A 25,385-nucleotide genomic window follows, 5' to 3' on the forward strand; every position below is an offset into this window, starting at 1 on the left:
AACACTTCTGACCGGTCTGCACAGCCTTTAACACCAGGAAAACAACCAAACTACGGCAACGAAAGGTCAGACACAGAGCCAGTTTCGCGACCTACGGAGTAGGCAACTGCTGGATTATTAAGGCCGAGATACAAGCGTTGCGCAGTCTTACCCGCCGCGCAGACTTACACCATTCTATTCTAAATCAAATCAGCATTTTATATTTTAGTTACTTAACAGGTCAGTGCAATATCTCTTCGTCATCTCCTTTTGTCGAGTAGTAAACCATTCACCCTTGCTGCAGTTGAAAGGTCGTACAGACTCAGTATCATATTGTCTTGACGTCGATTGTTATCTACATCGCTGGAACGAAGAAAGCAGAAGTTAATCGTCGTCTGGCTTCGAATTATGCAAATTACATTTGTGTAGTGAAAGAGGCCAATGATACGGTTTTTTTATTTTTCATTTTTTTTTTAAGAATTAACCTACAGCATGACAGAATTTCCGCTGTCACGCTGTCATCCAGACCAGCTAGTATGTAAAAGGGACTTTAATATCGCGGACGAGCAACCATTAATTTAGCGTCGTTGTGTATTCTGACTCCCGACAAACGTGGCATTAAAACAATGCGGCCAGCGTGGAGGCGTAGGCGTGTGGCCGCCGCCTGCCAGTGTTCTTCAGCGCGGCAATTGTCAGGCGGAGACGTGACTGGAATCAGCCGTAATATTCGCTCCCTGTCGAGCGGCGCGGTGCCGCCCAGCGAGGGGTCGCCGGTTCGAGCCCGCCTCGGGCGTGGGTGAATGCCCACTTATCCGAGGGGCCGCGTCCTCCTGCAAGGCACAGTCGTGACCAGACACTGCGCTCTAAATGGCTCGCTGCATGTTCGCTGATTTTCGAAAACGCCTCAGTGCGCCACTACCGAACGCTAATGCCTGCGTATATTGCGCCTACCTGAGACTAGAAATTACTTCTACAAATCAAAACAATTATTTTCTCTCACCTCGCGGTAGGGTGCACACGGAGGTGATATTTATCACAATCAATGACAGAGAGAGGAAATCGTAGCGACTGCCGCGTGTTGTAAGACCGTGATCGCTGTAACTGGAAAATTGAACCTTATGATGAGTATGACGACCGAGTAACTCGACTGCTGATTGACAACAGAGTCATTTTAGGTGATTGCCCCAAAGTGTCAAGACGAAATATGAGATTAATCTGAAATTTGTTTTGACGCATTTTACAGAATGAGTCATAGGTCTACATACAAATGATGAAAGCAATGACCAACATACTTTCTGTTTTCAGGAAAGTGGAACAATTCAAAGTACACTGCCTGACAAAAAAAGTGAAGCACTCAGAAGAAGAGGAGGAAACGAAATGAAACTTCACAAGTTAAGACAGCATGTGATGTTATTTCAGTGATTACAGAATCGAGCCGGATTTACAAAGAACGTGGCAGTATGAACCAACTTATCAGTATGTCATTGCACCCCCTCTGGCTTGGATCCATGCACTGATTAGGCTGGGAAAGGTGTCATAAGGCCGTTGCAGTCTCTCATGAGCCAAGTTGCCCCTGAATTTTTGTAACTAGTCTTTGATGTTCTTAATACGAGCACTTAGACAGAGTTGACGTCCGAGCTGGTCCCGCACATGTTCTACCGGGGACAGACTTGAGGCCCTCAAGGTGACGCAGACAGTTCATAGAGAAACATGCCACATGTAACCGACCATTGCCTTGTTGAAAAATGGCACCACGATACTGACGCATGAGAGTTAAGACATGAGGACACAGGGAGTCCGTGACGTACTGTTGTCACTATTAGTCCAGACCAAAAGTCATACCTGATGACTCTCCACACCAAGACGCCACGAATAACACCGCTGTGACCTTCCAAAACATTGGAAACGTGGGACCATCGCCAATATCACCGCCATAATCGTCGACGATGGTCATCCGAAGTAGTGCAGAACCGCGACTCTTCACTGAACACCATTCATCAATAGGTCCCCAGTCACAGCACCACTCCAAACTCAGCCGTTTGTGTTGAGGTGCTAACGGCAGCCTATACGTAGGATGGTAATTCCATAATGCGGCTGATGCTAGACTCCGACCAATGGTGCAGGATGATGCAGAATGTTGCAGGGAGTCCATTACTGGTTCTCGGATGGCAGGATCATTTTTGGAGGGATTATCATGTGCTTGGTGCACAACATGATCCTCACTTGAGGTGGTCAGATGTCGAGAATCTGGAACCTTGACGACGAATATGCCTGCACTTACGTTCCCTTGCAGCTCAAGTTTGGGACACTGTCACATCCGAAAACCCTACAAACCGGAATACTGCACGATTCGACCAGCTGGCCAAATGGAAACCTACAACGAAGCACCATTGAGACGCTGTCAGCTGCTGATAACGCCGTCTCAGACGAGTACGCGCTCTCTCCATGTCCTTCACAACGATCACTGAACTTTTGACACGGTTCACTCCCCTACGTGCCCTACTAGGTCTGTTAACACTAAATATGAACAGCACAAATGCACTCTGGTTGCCGTTATGTATGTGTAAGAAGGTACACTATTTGATCAAAAGCATCCTAACATCTCGCTGAAAAAGACTTACAAGTTCATGGCGTCCTCCATCGGTAATGCTGGCATTTAATATCGTGTTGGCCCACCCTTAGCCTTGATGACAGCATCCACCCTCGCAGGCATGCGTTCAATCAGGAGCTGGAAGCTTTCTTGGGGAATGGCAGCCCATTCTTCACAGACTGCTGCGCTGAGGAGAGGTATCGATGTCGGTCGGTGAGGCCTGTCACTAAGTCGGCGTTCCAAAACATCCCAAAGGTGGTCTATAGGATTCAGGTCAGGACTCTGTGCAGGCCAGTCCGTTACAGGGATGTTATTGTCGTGTAACCCAATCCGCCACAGGCCGTGCATTATGGACAGGTGCTCGATTGTGTTGAAAGATGGATTCACCATCCGCGAATTGCTCTCCAACAGTGGGAAGCAAAAAGGTGCTTAAAACATCAATGTACGCTTGTGCTTTGATAGTGCCGAATAAAATAACAAGGGGTGCAAGACCCCTCAATGAAAAACCGACCACACTATAACACCACTGCCTCTGAATTTTACTGTTGGCACTACACAGGCTGACAGATGATGTTCACCGGGCATTCGCCATACCCACACCGTGCCATCGGATCGCCACATTGTCCTGCCTCGGGCATGGATGTGTGTGATGTCCTTAGGTTAGTTAGGTTTAAGTAGTTCTAAGTTCTAGGGGACTGATGACCTCAGAAATTAAGTCCCATAGTGCTCAGAGCCATTTGAACCATTTGAACGACAAGTGCACATGCCTTCTAGAGTAAATCGAGCCTTATCCGTAAGCAGAAAGTGGTGTACTTATGCATGAATAGACCTCACTCAGTAAGTATTTCCAGCACCTTATTGATCAAAAAAATATATTTGTTGTTGGGACCGTTGTAATATCTGCCAGTTGGGGCAGCAAAATTTTGAACCCCCTGTATATGATTCACTAAAGCGAAGAAAAGAAATTTATGAAAAACTCTGTTTCATCCATTCAATTACAAGAAGGTTCTTTGTTATAAGCTGTTTTTGTTACGCCGATGGCCCTGCCGCTGCGGTAATATCGGTTCCCGTCAGCTCACTTATGTTAAGCGCTGTTGGGCCTGGTTAGCACTTGGAGGGGTGACCGTCCGGTTCTTCCAAGCGCTGTGAGGTAGAGAGCCTCAGCCCTTTGAGGCCAATTGAGAAGATACTTAATTAAGAAGTAGAGGTTCCAATAACGAAAACTGACAATGGCCGGGAGAGCGATGTGCACATTATATGGCCCACAATATCAGCATCCAGTGACGCCTACGCTGAGGATGACACGGCAGTCGGTAGGTACTGTTGGGCCTTCCGAGGCCTGTTCGGAGAGAGGGAGAGACAGAGAGACAGAGAGACAGAATTTTTTCTGTAGTTTTAGGACTCTTGTACGGCGTGATATTCCATGATCGATTTCCATAACGTCCACGTCCATTTATGAATTGTGCGTTTGCACTACTGCCAGCAATAACTTTGCTCTTCAGTTCCAGTCTACCGTTGAAGATATATGGGAAGTAAATAAATGTGCCAGTAATGTGACTGATTATTAATGCAATAAACTGTAAAATGTTGATGACTTACGGGCCCAAAAAAGAAAGAGAGTAAGAGGATAAGCCTGGCCCTCTCGAATCGTGACTTCACACTCACTACACGGATGCGAGCGTGTTTCTGCCTCCGCGTGGTTTTCCTAGGGATCTCCAAGACGTCATTAATTATTGCTGACCGGTGGCTAAACGTGCTCCTCTTCGTAGGGTCTGGCTTCTTAGTGGGGTAATTTGTCCACTAGTTTCCTGGATGGTGTGTAGAGCTGCTCATGGGTACTCCTAGACTTGATTGTAAGCTGTATAGTTTCTAGGCAAAATTCGTGATGAATTAAGGACCACTGAAAATGGAAATAATGCACACAGCGAGATATGTTGTATCCAGGGACACGAAGAAATCACTTTATTTTATGGCCGGTTTCGGTGTTATACCTGTTAAATTCTATCACATAAAAGAAAAATAGGTCTGGAACCAAACGCTGTTGAAAGTTTTCAGGTGAAAGTACTTGTGTAAATTCTGAGTTCTCTTCAGAGACGATTTGCCAAAGGTCAATCACCATTCTAGTATACTGTGAAAATAGCCATTCTGAGTCCAAAATTGAATGTGGAAGACTAACTGTCTTCAGCACAACAGAGGAAAATATCCCATATTTCCTGCTGGTATGGAAAGTTGCTATTCCACTAAACTCTGAAGGGATTTGTAGCTGTGTATCTTCACTGATGGGTCCTGACATTCCAGGTAACATAATAGGTAATTTGCCATGTAAGCATTAATACAGTTCATCTTCATCATTCGGGATTGAACAAAAACCTAGGGATGTCAACACAAACATGCGTAGATTTGTAGCCACAAGAGCTTACAATCTACTTTCTAAGTGCTACCTTGCGAGTTCCAGTGATTCCTTTACCTCTGCCTAAGTATCTGTTTTTCGAAATCTTGCTAAAATCATCAGCAAAATTCCTTTTCTCACAATAATGACCCTATCTTCAACCCATTTTACGTTGAAACTGAGGTGACAGTTTTATCCACCAATGTTATATTTCCCGAGAATTTCGCCCGAAAAATCTTACTTAGAACAACGCATTTAGAAGATATCGTTAGTATGGTGTATCTGTCAATAAAACTACATATTTTCGTAGAAAGCAACAATAAACACGAGAAACACCACGCATGGTTCATAAGCTTCACAAACACGTAAATCAGTATGGCACCTACTCAGTTTGCTTCTATCAGCCAGTCACATTAAAAGGCACATGACGTCACGCAAATGTTTCTGGCTTAGATGACAGATATTTACAGACCGCATACGCCCCTATCTCCATGGCGTTAAAGTTTGAAACCAACATCTAAGCCACGTGACCGAGGCAAAAATATGAGTTTCATTCATCACGCACTATGCAAAGTGGAGACCCAGTTACAGTTTTTTCTCATTTATGGCTGAAATCAAGTAATGGTTTTAATGACTGAACGATTTTTTGTGTTAATACTACACATGGTATTAGTACAGTTGTCTAATTCTTCTATAATTCAAAATATGAATGCAATGGTTATCATTTTTATGTATGACCAGATGAAAGGGTAGCAAACAGTTTGCAGAATTGTGTTGACAGTTTTTTCTTATTTTTGAAAGTGACAGAATTACAGTTCTTCAGTGAATTTCTGTGTTTATTGCACTGCGAATTATTTAGTTCACTATTTCCACAAAAGTAGAAAACAAAAGGTAAGTTTGGAAGAAAGCATTTTGGAACGCGTGGTTCCGCAGCTGTAAAACAGATAAAATTCTCTCAAGTGGTTTAAAAACCACTTTAAACCACTTGACGCACGTGGAAGACTCAGAGAATTTTTTCAGGGGGCATTTAGCTTCTGATAAGTCCTCGACAATACATGTGTACGTGTGAAATGTTTTATTATGCCGTTATAAGCAATGACATACGTTTCTATTTATGACGTCCGGTTTTTACGCAAAATAAACGAGTATTTTTTATGATTTTTACATAATTCAGTACAAATACCGAAGCAGTATACAGATAAGAGGTATAATATATTAGAAAACTGTGTTTATGCAGAGAAATCTTTAATTGAGTTAAATATTAACATTCTCTTGTCTCAAAATCTTCGCAATTCATTGAGTGTTAGGTCTGAGGACCAAGATATTTCTACGAGACAGATACATAATGACTCCTACCATTCAGTTAATATTGCTTAGGCATAAATAAATATGATATTTACAATATTACAGTGCTTGTGTTATTCCGAATTACAATGCAAAGTTCCGAAATTTGGAATAACACAGGCACTGTAAAATCGTATGTACCCGCAGACACCGGGCAAGCGACTTTCAAGTAAAATGTCTCTCGTGTACGGTAATATATGTAAGTGGTGTACGAGTACAGGCTGTAGACACATGGTTGGCGACAGTTGGAAGTTCGGGTCTAGCACTGGAGAGTGTTCGGACAGCCAAATGGTAAGGCGACCGCTCGCGATAAGCGGGAACTCTGGGTTCGAGTTCCGATCAGGTACAGATTCTCATTGTTACCATTACCTTATACAGCTGACGGTTGTCGATGTTCGCAACTGCGAATACATTTCAGGTACAAAGGACGTTCAAAAAGTTTTGCACAGTCGTCTCTAATTTTATTATTTTTTGCAGGAGTAGAATGAAATTTTTGGGAACATACTTGGAATATTTAGCTATAAGCTGGTATATGAAAGTATTTTCTTTTATTTACAGGTGAGCCATAATGGACCGTGAAGTAGATGTCAGGTTGAGACAACGGTCGGTGATGGAGTTCCTCTTCAAGACCGGCGATGACTCTGCCACATCGATTCACAGGAAGTTACTCGCTGTTCATGTGGAGGACACAGTGGATTGCAGCAGTATCCAGCGGTGGTTGCAGAGGTTTAAAGAAGGTGATTTCTCTCTAATGGAAAATCCACGGTGCGGTAGACCATCGACGGTAGTGAGTCATGTGAATAAGGAGACGATTGAAAAATTATCCAAAGTGACAGATGTGTGACGACACGACAGCTTGCAGAAATGACTCGTTTGTCATCGGGTAGTGTGGTATCACTGGTACAGTCACAAGGATGTAGAAAAATCTGTGCACGTTGGGTGCCTAGATTATTGACGAGAGGAATGAAGCCGATGTGGAAGAGTGCAAGTGTCTCATGAACACCTTTACTGAAGAGTGGAAACAGAATTTTGACGGCGTCATTACCCATGATGAAACATAGTTGTTTTGGTATGAACCCGAGAGCAAAACCCATTCCATGGAGAGGCGTCATCTGAGTTCCTCTCGGAAGAGGTAATCAAGACTTTCACCAACAGCAAGCCGTAAGGTGATGGCCTCCTTCATCTGGGATCAGTGTGATGTCATTTTCATTGACTTTTTGGAACCTGCCTCCACAATTAAGCGGGACCGTTACTGGTTGTCTTTGGACAAGCTGCGACGTGCCATCAAGACCCACAGACCACAGCTTCAGGATCAGCTCATCAGACTACCCCATGACAATGCCAAACCCTGTACAGCCCTTATGACGCAGGAGAAAATCAGTAAAATGGGTTGGAAAATTGTTCCTCATCCTCCCAACAGTCCGTCTGAATTTTACTACTTTGGTCGTCTGAAGGCCCACCTGCGCGGTAAAACATTTGATAGTGACAAAGACCCTATTTCCTGTGTCAAGCGATGGTGTAAAAGCCAATCCCCAGAATTTCAACAAATTGCATTAACATCATGGAAAGAACGTTGGGCCAGATGCCGATGGAGGCTACACTGAGTAGGTTCAATGATGCAAGAATGTTCACAAAAATTTTAATTCTCCTCATGCAAAAAAAAAAAAAAAATGAAAAAAATCAGAGACGGCTGTGCAAAACTAACTTTTTGAACGCCATTTGTAAAATAAATACTGTCACAAAAAAGCGCATTCGCTTAGTAATAGTATTACACTACTGGCCATTAAAATTGCTATACCACGAAGATGACGTGCTACAGACGCGAAATTTAACCGACAGGAAGAAGATACTGTGATATGCAAATGACTAGCTTTTCAGAGCATTCACACAAGGTTGGCGCAGGTGACAACACATACGGCGTGCTGACAAGAGGAAAGTTTCCAACCGCTTTCTCTTAAAAATGGTTCAAATGGCTCTGAGCACTATGCGACTTAACTTCGGAGGTCATAAGTCGCCTAGAACTTAGAACTAATTAAACCTAACTAACCTAAGGACATCACACACATCCATGCCCGAGACAGGATTCGAACCCGCGACCGTAGCGGTCGCTCGGTTCCAGACTGCAGCGCCTAGAACCGCACGGCGACTTCGGCGGCCCCGGGTCAACAGATGGGGACGTTTGCAAGACAACAACCGTCTGCACGAACAGTTCGACGACGTTTGCAGCAACATGGACTCAGAGACCATGGCTGCTGTTGCCCTTGACGCTACACCACAGACAGGAGCGCCTGCGATGGTGTACTCAACGACGAACCTGGGTGCACGAATGGCAAAACGGATGAATCCAGGTTCTGTTTACAGCATCATGATGGTCGCATCCGTGTTTGGCGACATCGCGGTGAACGCACGTTGCAAAACGTGTATTCGTCATCGCCATACTGGCGTATCACCCGGCGTGATGGTATGGGTTGCCATTGGTTACACGTCTCGGTCACCTCTTGTTCGCATCGACGGCTCTTTGAACAGTGGACGTTACATTTCAGATGTTTTACGACCCGTGGCTCTACCCTTCATTCGATCTCTGCGAAACCCTACATTTCAGCAGGATAATGCACGACCGCATGTTGCAGGTCCTGTACGGGCCTTTCTGGATACAGAAAATGTTCGACTGCTGCCCTGGCCAGCACATTCTCCAGATATCTCACCAATTGAAAACGTCTGGTCAATGGTGGCCGAGCAACTGGCTCGTCACAATACGCCAGTCACTACTCTTGATGAACTGTGGTATCGCCGGCCGCGGTGACCGAGCGTTTCTGGCGCTGCAGTCCGGAACCGCGAGGCTGCTACGGTCGCAGGTTCGAATCCTGCCTCGGGCATGGGTGTGTGTGATGTCCTTAGGTTAGTTAGGTTTAAGTAGTTCTAAGTTCTAGGGGACTTATGACCTAACATGTTGAGTGCCATAGTGCTCAGAGCCATTTAGTCAACTGTGGTATCGTGTTGAAGCTGCATGGGCAGCTGTACCTGTACACGCCATCCAAGCTCTGTTTGACTCAATACCCAGGCGTATCAAGGCCGTTCTTACGGCCAGAGGTGGTTGTTCTGGGTACTGATTTCTCATGATCTATGCACCCAAATTGCGTGAAAATATTATCACGTGTCAGTTTTAGTATAATATATTTGTCCCATGAATGCCCGTTTATCATCTGCATTTCTTCTTGGTGTAGCAATTTTAATGGCCAGTAGTGTACTCCATAGTTTCTGTCTGTAAATTCACCGACTTAATCTAGAAATATGAGTTCGCAGTATTCTGTAATTTTAAAAAAACTTTATCTGTGGCTCGAAATATTACGCCCTTGCTCAATATTTCGATGCAATCAGATGTTACACAGATTTCCTCGTTGTAATAAAAGATATCTTGACGGAAAATATTACATTTAAGATGAAAATAAATTGAATAGTATTCCAGAAGTCGCCTGCAAACGGTTGCCGAAACCATTTAGCTGGTCGACATAGTTTTAATATAAAGACGTCATGTGCGGTGTATATCATGTGTGACCTAAAATTTCCGGTGGCGAAACAGAAGACTGTTGCTTGTTACTGTGGTCTTCAGTCCGAAGACTGGTTTGATGCAGTTCGACGTGTTGCCAGGAAGAAGTATGCTTTTTGTTTAAAGTACGCTAGGTGCCCCGACTAAAATTTGCGTAGCCAGCGCTCTGTTTGGCGGTCAAAACTTCTACCTGTCCCTGTAGCCGCCCTAACAAGAGACGAGGCAGCTTTTTTGACTTAGAGGCGGACAAGAAATCCACCCTCATGAAACACAGCGCCTGCGTCACATGAGACGTGTTAGTTAACAGCTTTCAGCTGTATCTGGCTCCCAAACCGCACAGTCTGTTTACGAAAATGGACACTAGTAAAACCCCTTATTTAGCTCTGCTGAAACGCACATTTCATCCCTTGTCCATATGCTAGTCATGATGATCTGTCTGTTGCCCACATAAAAATTTCGATGCCCATGACCAAGTTATCAGACAAAAAGTCCATGTCCAGTCAGTCGGCCGGCCGGGGTGGCTGAGCGGATCTAGGCGTCACAGTCAGGAACTGCGCGATCGCTACGGTCGCAGGTTCGAAAACTGCCTCGGGCATGGATGTGTGTGATGTTCTTAGGTTAGGTAGGTTTAAGTGGTTCTAAGTTCTAGGGGACTGATGACTTCTGAAGTTAAGTCCCATAGTGCTCAGAGCCATTTTTTTCTCCAGTCAGTCACAACAGCTTCTAAAACTTCACAAAATTGGAGAAACTCACTCCTGAAAGACAGCTCACTTATGTTAACATACATTAAAATACTATAGAAAATATTTTTAATAAGAAAGTCCAACAACCTTTTAGCAAACACTATGGTGAAAAAAAATTGGAACAGCATGATGCAAACCCGATACGCATTATTTCGTAAGTCGGTGCCTCTACCAACTATGTTACGCTGATCTTTTACAAAAAACGACTTTGTATTTTATATTAACATCTTCTGAAGGCTTTAATTCCCTGATACGTTCTTAACTGACATTTAGTTATAACAAATCCTACAAAGAACGACGCGCTTTTGATGAATCTCAATGTGCCGTTGCTTTAAAAAGGCGTCCATTAATAATACGCGAGTTATAGCACGAAAATAAGTAAATATGAAAAAATTTTTAACCACCAACGTGACGCTCCCCGTCATTTTATTACAACAGATCGTACCAATAATGACGCGTTCTCGAGAGGTTCCAATATGCTGTTGCTTAGAAAGAGCGTATATTTGTAGGGTGTACGTTATAAGATGAAACTCACGAAATATGGGCTTCAACTGAAAAGACAAATGCAATACGGCGTCTCCCAAGTTCTGCTCGTGACGAAGAGAGCGACCTGCCATTTATTGGTTCAACCTTTCGTAGCTTGTTGTCGGAATATCGCAGAACTTATTTTGTATTTCACGCGAGGCAATGGCTCCTCAACGTTAAATAACAGGATGTGCCGGCACAAAACTTGAACAGCTCATATCAGCCTTAGCTAACACGTCCAGCTTGAGGCTACTTTCTGAATCCTTCGCAAAGATGTACCGCTCCAGCAGACAGATTTGGCTAGAGTACGTGTTGCATGCGAGTGAACAATTATGAAAGACTAAAAGCTGCGCCCTAACAGGCCATGAAGGTCCAACGGTGCAGGCCGGTCGCCCCTATCATCCTCAGCCCACAGCCGTCACTGGATGCGGATAGGGAGGGGCATGTGGTCAGCACACCGCACTCCCGGGCGTATGTCGGTTTACGAGACCGAATTATGAGGCGGTCTTTCAACAACATGAATTAATTTTAACTTCATGTTGCAGAAAATTTCCCCTGTCCCACACTGACATATTTTCTGAATTGGCTTTATATGTAAACTAGAGAAATTATTTATCTGTATTGCCACAGAATATATGTTATCCTATTAGGGGCAGTCAAATGAAAACGAGACAGATGAAAAGCGTAAGTGAACTGTTTATTATTTGACAATTAATAGTCGTAACAGTTAATACATTTATTCTACTGTGAGATAAAACGGTCAGTTCCTTCGTGAGAAGATGTTTGTGGTTGCATGTGGAACTATGATTGTACCCAGGCATTGTACTCTTGTACTCTTCTTCAAAGGAAATCGACTGACACGACTGTCTTTCTTCAGGGCTCCAAAAATATGGGATTCGCATGGGGAGATATCGGTAGTGTGTGGAGAACGTGTAAGGGCTCCACAGCAATACTACTGTACCGTACTCGGTGTACTCGAAACAAATGTGGCAATATGCTGACACTCTTGCTGGTGATACCGCCGTGATATCTCACGCTCCTCAGAGCCCACTTGTCATGGGTTTCAGTTTGGTTGGAAAAGCTAAATTTTAGTTTGTAGTTTAGGTAATTATCACGTTTACTTGAATTAACAGTCAAAATTTTCGTTCTGGAAGGGTCACATTTCTATTCTAAAAAGCTTCTTAGTTTAATGTGGACTCTGGCATTTATACTAGGTGCCAAGTTTAATGTTGAACCCATGCCTTCAGCGTGATCGTTAGTTAAATTTAAACATTGCTTCCTTGGTTGCTGGTTGACTGATGCGTACTAGCATCATCGAAGTGAGTAATTGAATACATTTCTCTTGCTTTTGCAAACTGTGAGTGAGGGTTTCTACCGAGTTATCACTGAGTAAAATTCTTAAGTCATTCTGTTTACTGATCACCATCAGCAAATTATATGCAACTTTGGTTCTTCTATTTTCATCATAAAAATCGTGATACAGTTTTGTGTGTGACTATTCAGGTTGAATTTGTAGATCTGTGTGTTTTGGGTAGAATTTACCCAACTAGGAGGTTGGTTAATCGAATAATTCTCAAATCACTTAGTAGAGAGAATACCCATATGTGTATTGGAGAGAATTCTACTTGACCTATTTTATTTCAGTTTGTTCCAGCCTGGCCCTGAATCTTCTGTCCATCCATAGTATGCGTTCCTAAAGGAATCCCGCCCAACTCGCTCAGCAGATCGAAGGCCATTGTGGCTTGAAATGTTCAGATAGACTGGGCTTTATAAAAGTTACTGACTTTTATCCAATGTAGTAGACGCGTATTTATGTCCTTTGGAACTGCCACCTGTGATCATAGTGCATGCTGGTATCAATAAGTTGTGCAAATTTCCCAGCAGTTTCTGTCATGTTGTGTGTTGGATATTCACAGTTATTTTGCTTTTTAACATTCCCACACTCCCTATTATTCCCAAGAGGTCCATGTGCTGATGTTAAAGACAAAGGGTGTTAGTAGTAATCCCCCAAGCATCTTAGGGTACCATACTGTATAAGTGTTTTTCTTGAAGTACGATGTGTGCTGTGGGTTTTAAGGATTTTGTTAGTAATAAATGTTCAAGTCATAGAATATGAGTCACTTTAGCTCTCTCCCCCTTTCTTGGTATTCCTAATTTCCACGCGAATTCCCTAACAGAGAGAGTACTACGTTTAAGAAATTTGTGGCAAACCTGTGAGATGTCTTCCCTCTATCGTTGTGTCGAAGCCTCCTTATTAATTCCGTTGCCCATTTGACTAATGTACAGGGTCATAAAAACAAGTTTTCACAGAGACTCCACTTTAACTTGACCGTACGGCGTGGCTGAAAATAAACTGCTATTTTTCTGTAAATTCTAAGAGTATTAAAGGCCTTCACAAGTCAATCGTATATGGTGAAAGTGGTGTCCTTGAGAAAATGATCTAAATACGAATTAGAATCGGGAGTATAGGGACCGTGTTTTAAGTATAGTAATAAAAGATGGCAAAGACTCATCCTGGTTTATTGCTAACAGTCGTACAATGTTGTGTAAACAGAAGCTGCTAGACCCTCGGTACAAGGGAGATGGCAGGCATGTGGATACAGGTAAGTTAGTAGGAACTTGTGCGTCTATTAAGAAGGGCCATACAAGAAGCCTACAATAATATTCAGTCAGGTACTTGCGTGAAATTTATCAGAAAATCCTAGTAAGTTCTAATCATATGTAAAGTCAATGAATGGATCCAGAACTTTCATTCAGTCTCGAATTGCATCGAAACTGAAGACAGCAGACACCAAGTAGCATTGTAGAATTTAAAATTTTCCCGGTTAATCAACTGTTTAAAGAAATTTTGGGATTACAGCCGGTCGTCGTAAACTTCATTCCACGATATTTCGCCGGGACAATTGCCAGCCATCTTCAGGTGAGCCGAACGAGGACTGACGAAGACGTTCTCCGCTCCGTCTTATATAGTGCGCTGATGGTACTGCCGCGCATGCGTTGAAGTCGCGGAGACATAAGGACCACACCACCCAGCGGCATCGCCCTCGCTGCTGAAACTGCAAGTCTCAGCTACCGTCGGTATTGCCGCTGGCCGCCGCTATCGAAGTTCAAATGGCTCTGAGCACTGTGGGAGGTCATCAGTCCCCTAGAACTTAGAACTACTTAAACCTAACTAACCTAAGGACATCACACACATCCATGCCCGAGGCAGGATTCGAACCTGAGACCATAGCGGTCGCGTGGCTCCAGCCTGTAGCGCCTAGAACCGCTCTGCCACGACGGCCGGCCGCTATCGAGGTCTTCTGGCGTCTTCGTCTCGAGCAAATTTCGGAGATGACGGGATTCCACGCGTTATTCAGTTGGTAACCACTCTCACGGTTAGATTTTCCGCAATGCGTATTTCCACAGATTCTTTCATAATGGAGTCCCAAAAGGTTGTTGCTGTGATCAAAATCGAAGTTTTGTCATACTCCATTGAATGTCCGTTGAAAATACAATGTTCCGCAACTGCAGAGTTACTGGGTTGAAGGAGGCGAGTGCAACGTTGATGTTCCGTACAACGCTCTTCCGCTGTACGCGTTGTCTGTCCTATATAGGCCATACCGCATTGACACGGTATTTTATAAATTCTCGCCTTCCGCAGTAACAAATCATCTTTCACCGATCACAGCAGATCCGAAATCTTAAAAGGTGGACGAAACCCACATTCACATGAAAATTATTAAGAGTTCTCGCAATTTTGAAGGAGATATTTCCAACGAAGGGAAGAAAAGCTAGGGACTTGGTTGGCGCGTCCTCTTCTTTATCCACTTCCCGGTTCCTGGCTTTAGTTGAGAAGGCCCTGTTAATTTTCCCGGTCGAGTATCCATTGTTTCTGAACATTATCGCTAAATATGTAAGTTCCTTAGGCAAAATTCTCTGCATCCGACACGGTATGTGCCCTGTGCACAAGGATTTTAAGCACACTTGATGGCAATTTGAAGAATGTAAGTACAAATCAGTGTGAGTGGGCTTACGATGAACAGAATGTCCCACCGAGCCGTCACTCTTCCGTTTAACCAAAACACCCAGGAATGGAAGGCAACCATCTTTCTCTAGTTCTATAGTAAATCGAATATTCTCATGGATGGAGTTAAGAAGATGAGAAAACTCTATTAACTTTTCTTCTGCGTGGGCCCGCACTATGAAAGTATCATCGACGTATCTCCAAAAAACAGTTGGTTTACAAACTACTGATTCAAATGCTCTTTCCTCAAAATCCTCTATAAAGAAGTCAGCCACCAGAGGAGACAGAGGGCTGCCCATGGCGACACCGTCAGACTGTTCAAAATATTCCACGAATAGCGTTCAAGGCACCGGGCCCTAACGGATTTCCCATTAGATTTTACGTTGAATACGACGCCATGGAATTAGATCCTTCCCTAGCTCATGCTTATCGAGAATTGCTTGCGCAGCAAATAGCCTCGTGTGAGATCGGATGCACGGAACTACAGACCAGTACCGCTGGCGCCGGTCTGTTACAGGTTCCTAAAGCATATCCTGTGCTCAAATATAGTGAAGTCCCTGAAGAAAGGGAAGTTTCTCTCGATCACCGCGTATAGAGGAACAAAACCACTCGTGTGAAACAGAACTTATATATATATATATATATATATATATATATATATATATATATATATATATATATATATATATATATATATGACACCTTGCGAACAATAGATACAAGATAACGGGTAGATTCCGTCTTCCTAGATTTCCTTAAGACGTTGGACACTGCATCACATCGTTTACTGCTGAACAAGATACGATCATACGCAGTATCTTCGCAAATTTATGATTGGCTTTATTAAATGTGTGACTAACAGAACCCAGTACGTTTTACGGGACGGCGAATGTTCCACAGAAACTAAATTTCCGCTTGGTATAATGAACGGTAGCTACTGTAAATGTGGATAAATATAAAATAATTTTTGTAACGACGAAAAACCGTATAGTGTCTAATTACAAAATTAATTTTGTACATGTTGAGCACGTCAAATCGTATAAATTTTTAGAAGTGATAAGTAAAATCTGTATTATGGAAGGCAATTGGAAGAATTACATTTGTTGAAAAAATGCTGGAAAAGTGTAGTACATCTGTAAAGGAAGTCGCAGACAGCATACTTGTGCACCCAATTCCAGAATATTGTCCCATTGTTTGGAGTTTTTATCAAATATACATGATAACAAACATCAAACGGATTCAAAGAAACGTTGCTAAGATCGTAGCAAGTCTGTATAACTCATATATGAAAGTGCAACCGTTTAGAAAATCTGTATTCCAGGATGACTAAGCGATCGTTATGCTGCTACCAACTATATTTCGCGTAGAAATAGTGATGAGAAGATAAGAAGATTAGGGCTTGTACAGAGGCATATAGACAATCGTTTTTCCCTCGCTCTGTGCATGAATAGAACAGGATAGAAAATTGATGATACTGATACGATATACCCTTTGCAGTGTACACTGTATGGGGGAGTATTTGTTGTGGATTGGCAAGAGAGCCAACCCGGTTTTGAGAGGAAGCCGAAAGGCACGCGTTTTAGCTCACGCAGGCTGACGTGAGGTCTGGAACAGGACAAGGAAATTAGAATGTTTTACAGCATCAATAGTAACTGGTAATGGCGCCTTGCTAGGTCGTAGCAAATGACGTAGCTGAAGGCTATGCTAACTATCGTCTCGGCAAATGAGAGCGTATTTTGTCAGTGAACCATCGCTAGCAAAGTCGGCTGTACAACTGGGGCGAGTGCTAGGAAGTGTCTCTAGACCTGCCGTGTGGCGACGCTCGGTCTGCAATCACTGATAGTGGCGACACGCGGGTCCGACGTATACTAACGGACCGCGGCCGATTTAAAGGCTACCACCTAGCAAGTGTGGTGTCTGGCGGTGACACCACAGTATTTATGTAGATATAGAACTGAAATCTTCTCACACTACGAAAACATGATGAGAAAACTTTCAGGCTTTATTCTCCAATTGTCTCTGAAGCGCTGTGCCTATGCATCTCCCGAAGCGGATGATTTGTATAAGTACATGGTTACCTTGTTTGATCCACACTTGACGCTTAACTTCACCCAGGTAATTTCACATTTGGTTTCCACAATTATCTAAGTAGAGTTCTTTTCGGCTATAAAACGCCGCCAGCATTGGAGTCTTACCTGTCCTTGTGACATGTGTTCCGCTCTGAATATATTATTTCAATTCAATTAATTCCTGATGGCAGCCAGTTATCTGTTCCTCCGTGGTAAGATTTGCCTACCATACTAGTTCTTATGTAAGAGACAAGTGAAATACCCTCAGACTTCAAGAAGAATATAATAACTCCAGTTCTAAAGAAAGCAGGCGCTGACAGGTGTGAAAATTACCGAACTATCGGTTTAATAAGTCACGGTTGCAAAATAGTAACACAAATTCCTTACAGACGAATGGAAAAACTGGTAGAAGCCGATCTCGGAGAAGCTGAGTTTGGATTCCATAGAAATGTAGGAACACGCGAAGTAAAACTAATCATACATCTTATCTTAGAAGCTAGGTTAAGAAAAGGGAAACCTACGATTATAGCATCTGTAGACTTAGAGAAAGCCTTTGACAATGTTGACTAGAATACTCTCATTCAAATTCTGAAAGTGACAGGGGTAAAATACAGGGAGCGAAAGCCTGTATACAATTTGTACGGAGACCAGATGGTAGCTAGAGCCGAGGGACACGAAAGGGGAGAAATGGTAGAGAAGGGAGTGAGACACGGTTGTAGTTTATCCCCGATGTTATTAAATCCGTATATTGAACAAACAGTAAAGGAAACCAAAGAAAAATTTGGAGTAGGAATTAAAATCCAGGGAGAAGAAATAAAAACCTTGAGGTTTGCCGATGACATTATAATTTTGTCAAAGAGAGCAATGGACTTGGAAGAGCACCTGAACGGAATGGACAGTGTCATGAAAGGTGGATATAAGATGAACATCAACAAAAGCGAAACGAGGATAATGGAATGTAGTCGAGGAAATTACATTAGGAAATGAGACACTTGAAGTGGTAGATGAGTTTTGCTATTTGGGCAGCAAAATAACTGAGGATGGTCGAAGTAGAGAGGATATAAAATGTAGACTGGCGATGGCAAGGAAAGCCAGGAAGTCTTTTCTGAAAGTATTTGTATGAAGTGTAGTCATGTGCGGATGTGAAACATGGACGATAAACAGTCTAGACAAGAAGAAAATAAAAGCTTTTGAAATGTGGTGCTACAGAAGAATGCCGAAGATTAGGTGGGTAGATCACGTAAGTAATGGGGAGGTACTGTATAGAACTGGAGAGAAAGGGAATTTGTAGAAAAAATTTACTAGAAGAAGGGATCGGTTGGTAGGACATGTAATGAAGCATCAAGGGATCACCAATTTAGTGTTGGACCGGAGCGTGGAGCGTAAAACTCGTAGAGGGAGATCAACACATGAATACACTAAGAAGATTCAGGAGGATCTATTTTGCAGTAGTTACTTGGAGATGAAGAGGCCTGCACAGAATAGAGTAACATGGAGAGCTGCATCAAACCAGTTTTTGGACTGAAGACCACAACAACAATAACTAGTTCTTGGCCACATATCCCATCTTACATCAAGGGTCCAGTAGCTCTTCCAGCTTCCTGTTCCAACCTCCACCTGTCGATTAGATACCTCCCACCACGAAATAATTACGCTCTCTTCAACCTTTCCGCTCCCTGACACCACTCCGTTTATACTATCCTTTCCATTCCTCCACCCTTTTTTCCTATCCTTACCGAATCTTTTGGGAGCTGACCTGCAAGGACTTCCCAGATGCAGCATCTTCATCTACATCTTATCACAAACCACACCATCAGCATTCGTAATTTTTCTAGTAATAATACCACAAAGAATTGCATTTTAATTGCGTGTAATACGCATTTTAACTGAAAGAAGTCTGAAGTCTTTGTGATTATTTTCTAATGCCACCAGGATGTAGAGCAACAACATCGCCAACCACCCCCGTTTTTAGGAGGAGGGAGGAAAGGAAATAAAATGAACAATGAAGAGAAAATAGGGACTGTATGAAGGAATCAAGAGGATTCATCAGTGGAGAGCATCGGCACTTCGTGTCTCCATTAACTAATTAACTAATACTCAATCGACTCTCTCTCTCTCTCTCTCTCTCTCTCTCTCTTCCTCTCTCTCCCCTGTGAAAACATAGTGTAGTATTTTGACTACCGAAATATATCACTTTTAATGATTCAGTAATGTCTAACGTAATCTCTCAGTTACAGTTAACCTGCAGAAATTAGTGGAGTCTCTTCGACACCGAATTGAGGTCGTTATGAATGCTACAAGCCGGGTATTAGTATGATATCTGTGGAGTGCTTCTGAAGCAGTAAGGTTGTGGTTGTTCGATGCAGGTGACACCCATTCCGTCTAATACGTTCAACCTTTGCAACATACGAACGAAGCACACAATGATACACTGCTTATTAACTATTCTCTTAGGCAAGCAGTATTCTGAATGGATATCGAATTACTTTTGTATCGATCACGTGTCAAAATAAACGAGTGAAGGAATTCAGACAATTACCTCGAGCAAGCTAGATGTCCGGTTTCCGGGGAGTGACGACATACACGTTATTACTCTGGGCGAGAACGCGGCTATTACAGCGCACGGTGGATGTGAGAAGCGGGTGACGTGAAGAGGAAGTGCATCGCCGCGGAAAACGAGTAGTTTTTGTAAATTGTCAGCAGGAGTCCCCGTCGCGTTATTGATATCTTCCGTCGTGTCCTGTGTGTAATCAGAGAGCGGGATTTATTTCGGTGCCTTCACACAAGGCTGGCTGCGGGAAATCATTAGCCGCACAGGCTTATAAAAGTGAGGCTATTAGACGGCGGGGCCCCGCCCGCACGATTCGCTTGCCTGCATTAGACAATGAGAGCTGAGTGCGGTGCATCATACGTGATGGGCAGGTGTGCTCAGCGGCGCGGAAGCTGGCGCACACAAAGGCAGCGGTCGCCTTTATTTCCACTGCATTCCGTGACTCACCCGCGTGAAATAAGTCTTGCGCGCTACGCAAGGACGTGCAACTTATTTACTGTTTACATCTGTGTGACCAAAAATTAGTATCCTCCGTGAAACGTGCCAGTAATTCCGTTTAACATCGCCTCTAAGTTTTAAAATGTCCTTATGTAGCGAGGAAGAGAGTCCACAAGTTTTTTCAGGTATACCATATCCAGCTGAAATCACTCATTGATGATTAGACTCCCGTAGATGTACCAAGCAGACGTTGACATTTTTTATATTATGATCGAGTGATTTAGCGGTCCAGTCGAGGTGCTATAGGGTGCCTGAGTGTTCGTCAGAAGAGGAACGTCTGCGTGCGACTCTAAGAACACGGCTGTTGTCATCTTGGAAGACACACTTATCACGAAAATGTAGAAGAAAGGGCAACGCTTGGCCACCGAGAATGTTGAAATAAATGTCCTGATTCTTGATCACAGTAGCGTGAATTATTATGCCCAGCGATAGTAGGGAAAACATGTACAAAACATCAAGAAACACCTGAACTGCACCCTCCTCATACTGCCTGTTCAGCAGGTCATTGGGCCGTCGGTTCACTCGACACCTTTGTTATCTGAAAATAAGCGAAATGGCGACTAGTCGGCCGACACTGCACGCCTCTAGTCACCTACTGGCCAGTACGTTTTATTTGACCCATTGCAGACAAATGTGCTGCTATGAACAATGGCTCTTTGCGAGGATTTCACTCAAACTGTCAAACGTTTGCAGTTCCCTCAGCAGTGTTCACTCGGAAGCTAGTTCCAACTGACATGCATTCACTGATATCAGCAATGTCTGTGGAATTTGAGACCGACCATCGTTAACAAGGTTTGACACTTGTGTCCGGAACCGAGCGACTGCTACGGTCGCAGGTTCGTATCCTGCCTCGGGCATGGATGTGTGTGATGTCCTTAGGTTAGTTAGGTTTCAGTAGTTCTAAGTTCTATGGGACTGATGACCTCAGATGTTAAGTCCCGTAGTGCTCAGAGCCATTTGAACCATTTGAACTTGTGTCCACTCCTGTCGGTTCCCATATTTTTACTGCCGTCGTTCGTAGGCTGTTTTACATAGCTGTAAGTGTTCCACCATTCCTAATAGACGCGTGTAACATCCACCACCGAATCTGGCAACTTCTTTCACTGTGTGGTTATGAGTTCGGCCCATGATGATAGCTCCGTGCAACCTCTCTATTACGTCTCAACGTCAGCCCATTTTACTGAGTTGATTGCATACTAAAAACTGACGAATACACACCATGTCACTGACGTGACTTACTTTAGGGGTGAGTGGCCAAATTACCACATGGAACCATGTGAACACTATCTGCTGTGATCCAGATCGAGTAGTGTGCTCATTGAAGGGCGACTGCCTGACAATAAAAGTGAAGTACCCAGAGAGGATGGAAGAAATGAAATGAAACTTCACAGGTTGAGAGGATGTGTGGTGTTATTTCAGTGATTAAAAAAAGTGAGTCAAATTTGCAAAGAACGTGGCAGTACGAGCTCACGTACCTGTATAATTTTGCTCCGCCTCTGGCCTGGAGGATGCACTGATCCGGTTGGGAAGTAGTCACTACCGTTGTGCTCGCTCCTCAGGGAAGTTGATCCACGATTGTTGTAACTAGTCCATGATGTTCTGGATCCTGGCACTGGAATGCCGTTGACCCCTGACGTTTACACATGTTCTGTCGGCTACAATTCTGGGGATCTCGCTGTCTGCTTCACTACCTCAACATCACGCAGACAGTTCATAGAGATAGGTGGCTACTGAAATGGCCAGACGGTACTGCCACATGAGAAAAAGCGGTTAGGAAAGTAAAGCTTTTTCCAGCCATAGTATCTGCAAATAGCCATACGTTGGAGTACGAATCGAAAAATGTCGGAATCGCGACCGTTTACTGCATTAAGGGCACACGATAACGACATAACAACAGTTTTGCAGATATTAAAACCGAGCTTTCCCGGTAAATCGGAAGCATTCCACAGCAACCGGATGTCGCGTTCTAATTATGTGCTTCTCTACATAAAATTGAAAAACTAATCCGTGTGTGGTGTTCCACAGTAATACTGGAGTAATAAGCCCATATTCACGGTTAATGTGTTATGTGTACGAAAAAAGCTAAAAGTATAGACTTGATAACTTTGTTTCAGAACGAATGTTCTTATTGTCATATTAAAGCAGCAGGAGAAACACAATTTTCGCCACAGTATCGTCATGACTCTTACTAGATTTTTCCCATATTCTTAGTACTAGAAAAAAAAGTATCTTGAACGTGAAATATGTCCCAGCAAGCATTTTACAACCACAGCGCTACATTTTGGGAATCGGATTGAGGGAACGCCTGCTTCCTGATGATGATAATGTTTGATTTGTAGGGTGCTCAACTGCGCGGTCATCAGCGCCCGGCCTGCTTCCTGTTCCAAGCGAGCTGGTTGTGTCAGACAGTTTGTGGACGGGAGCTGATAATTAGTGATTAATGAAGTTACTCTCCCTATACGGAGAGCTGGGAGGATTTCCAGTATATGTTGTGTGCTGGATCACAGCAGCTAGTGTTCAAATGGTTCCATGCGGTAATTTGGCCACTCACCCCTAAAGTAAGTCACGCCAGTGATATGGTGTGTATTCGCAAGTTTGTAGTATGCAATCAACTCAGTAAAATGGGCTGATTTTGAGACGTAATAGAAAGGTCGAACGGAGCTATCATCATGGGTCGAACCCATAACCACGCCTTGAATGAAGTTGCCAGATTTGGTGGTGGATGTTCCACGCGTCTATTAGGAATGGTGGAACACTTACAGCCATGTAACACGGCCTAAGAACGGCGGCAGTAAAAATATACGAACCGACAGGAGTGGACACAAGTGTCAAGCCTTGTCAACTATAGTCGGTCTAAAATTCCACAGGCATTGCTGATATCAGTGAATGCAAATCAGTTTCAACTAGCGTCCGAGCGAACACTGCTAAGGGAGCTGCATACGGTTGACAATTTGAGTCAAATACCTCGCAAAGAGCCATCGTTCATAGCGACACATTGATCTGCAATAGGTCAAATAAAACGAACTGTGTGAGAGAGTGGTACCATCAGCTAGCTGGAAGCGGTAAGCAGAGCTTAATGCGTTGAATCAGCACAACGATGTTGACAAATACCGACTCAGTTCCACTCCACCCAGGCTGCAAGCAAGCGACGTACGGAATTCAGGTAACACCTTTGTGTGTGTGTGTGTGTGTGTGTGTGTGTGTGTGTGTGTGTGTGTGAGTAATAAATCTGTCATTCCAGGAGATGAGCGCAATACTGGACTCAGGCATCTACCACGTCAGGAATATAGTTGTATACTCAGTAAACAGGGAGAAATAAATAAATAAGTAAGTATAGCAAGAAAGATGTATATTTCATGTTTTTCAGGATACAATAAATCTTATTATTACTCAGCTGTAAGGTCAATATTCATACACTCGCTGTTTAGGAATTGTAGGCCCTCTGCATCGATATCCGACGGTAGAAACACCTTTTCGAGCCATTAGGAAATGGCGGGATGTCCTCAGACTATCTTCTTTCAGGAATCCTATTCATGTAGCCGTCAGCCCACCATTCCCACAGTAAGTCAACATTAAGCTGTGCTGTAATAGGAAGATTTCTTGTTGACACCCATAGTCATATGGAAGGCGTGAAGTGATGGGCACCCACCTCTTCTACACTGAGCATGCCATACTTTGGCAAGAGATTTCTCACCCATGCTATTTTTTCAGTGCCTTTAACGGTTATCGTTGACTGAGCTGGTATGACTGAGTTAAGTGCCTGAAGAGCACTCTCTAACGGCATGCTAGCTGAGAAGAAATCACGCCGATGGTAGTTCCTTGTCAGCCATGCATTGTTATCATATCGAGTTCATATGTTGTTGTGCAGTCAATCAAATGGTTCAAATGGCTCTGAGCACTATGCGACTTAACGTCTGAGGTCATCAGTCGCCTAGAACTTAGAACTAATTAAACCTAACTAACCTAAGGACATCACACACATCCATGCCCGAGGCAGGATTCGAACCTGCGACCATAGCGGTCGCTCGGCTCCACACTGTAGCGCCTAGAGCCGCACGGCCACTCTGGCATCAGTCGATCACGTAGCACCGGGAGGCGACTACACTTCTACGGCACAACACACTACAAGCAATCTCTCAGATCCCAACGACATTGCTAGCAGTCTTAAAGCCCTGGCAAACGAAGATTATGATATACATCGCACGAGCGTCAATTCTAGCACCAAATGTTTAGCAAACTCAAAGCATTTCGTCAATCTGTCGTATAAATACGATACAAGTAATGTGACGTCAAGAGTTACCGCGAATCCTCCATCCTGTTTCCCAAGTGTCGTTACAGCAGCAGGAGCACTGACAATGTTCCATCTACGACAACGTCATTTAAGACGAGCACAAATCAGGTACTATTCGAGTCATAGGGATACATTGCATGAAATAGGTGATTCGTGATATTACTTGCAGAAAAAGTATCTTTCCCCCTGTAGATCGACAATGAACTACGATCTGCAGTACCATATTACCAAAGCAGGGAATTGTAAAAATTATTCCGAGAGGTAGGTGATGCAAGAGTATCACTCAAATATATATGTTACAAAGTGTCTGTTAAATCAGTATCGCAGCAAGTATCCAACCCCTATAAGTTAGATAACAATTATATTCATTTTTACTTTTCCTGTATATTAATACAAGATTTTGTCAAATAACAGACATCAAAGAACCATACATATATGAATAAACTGGATTGAGAATCCTGCGCACTTTGTCACTAAAATCATTTTCGCATGATCGCTGTTAAGGAAATGTAGGTCCTCTGCACTCAAACCCGAAAATCTTGATGGGAGAAACACAATTTCAACTTCCAGTTCCATCAATACTGGCAGTCCATAAGGCGTAGATACGTTCTTAGCCTTTACTACTGGAAACTTTTCATTCATATACAGTATCGAAAGATTTGCGAGAGGCTTCACGTAGCCAGCTCCACTAATGATGCTGTTAAGTTTTCGTAAGGAAAGATACCTATATTGAAACATAAATTATATTTTCTCACTATAATGTAAGTATACAATTGTGTGTGTGTGTGTGTGTGTGTGTGTGTGTGTGTGTGTGTGTGTATATGTCTGTGAGATAGAAAGAGAGAGAGAGAGA

Source organism: Schistocerca cancellata, chromosome 4 (genome assembly GCF_023864275.1).
Source record: "Schistocerca cancellata isolate TAMUIC-IGC-003103 chromosome 4, iqSchCanc2.1, whole genome shotgun sequence".
NCBI classification, from domain to species: Eukaryota; Metazoa; Arthropoda; class Insecta; order Orthoptera; family Acrididae; genus Schistocerca; species Schistocerca cancellata.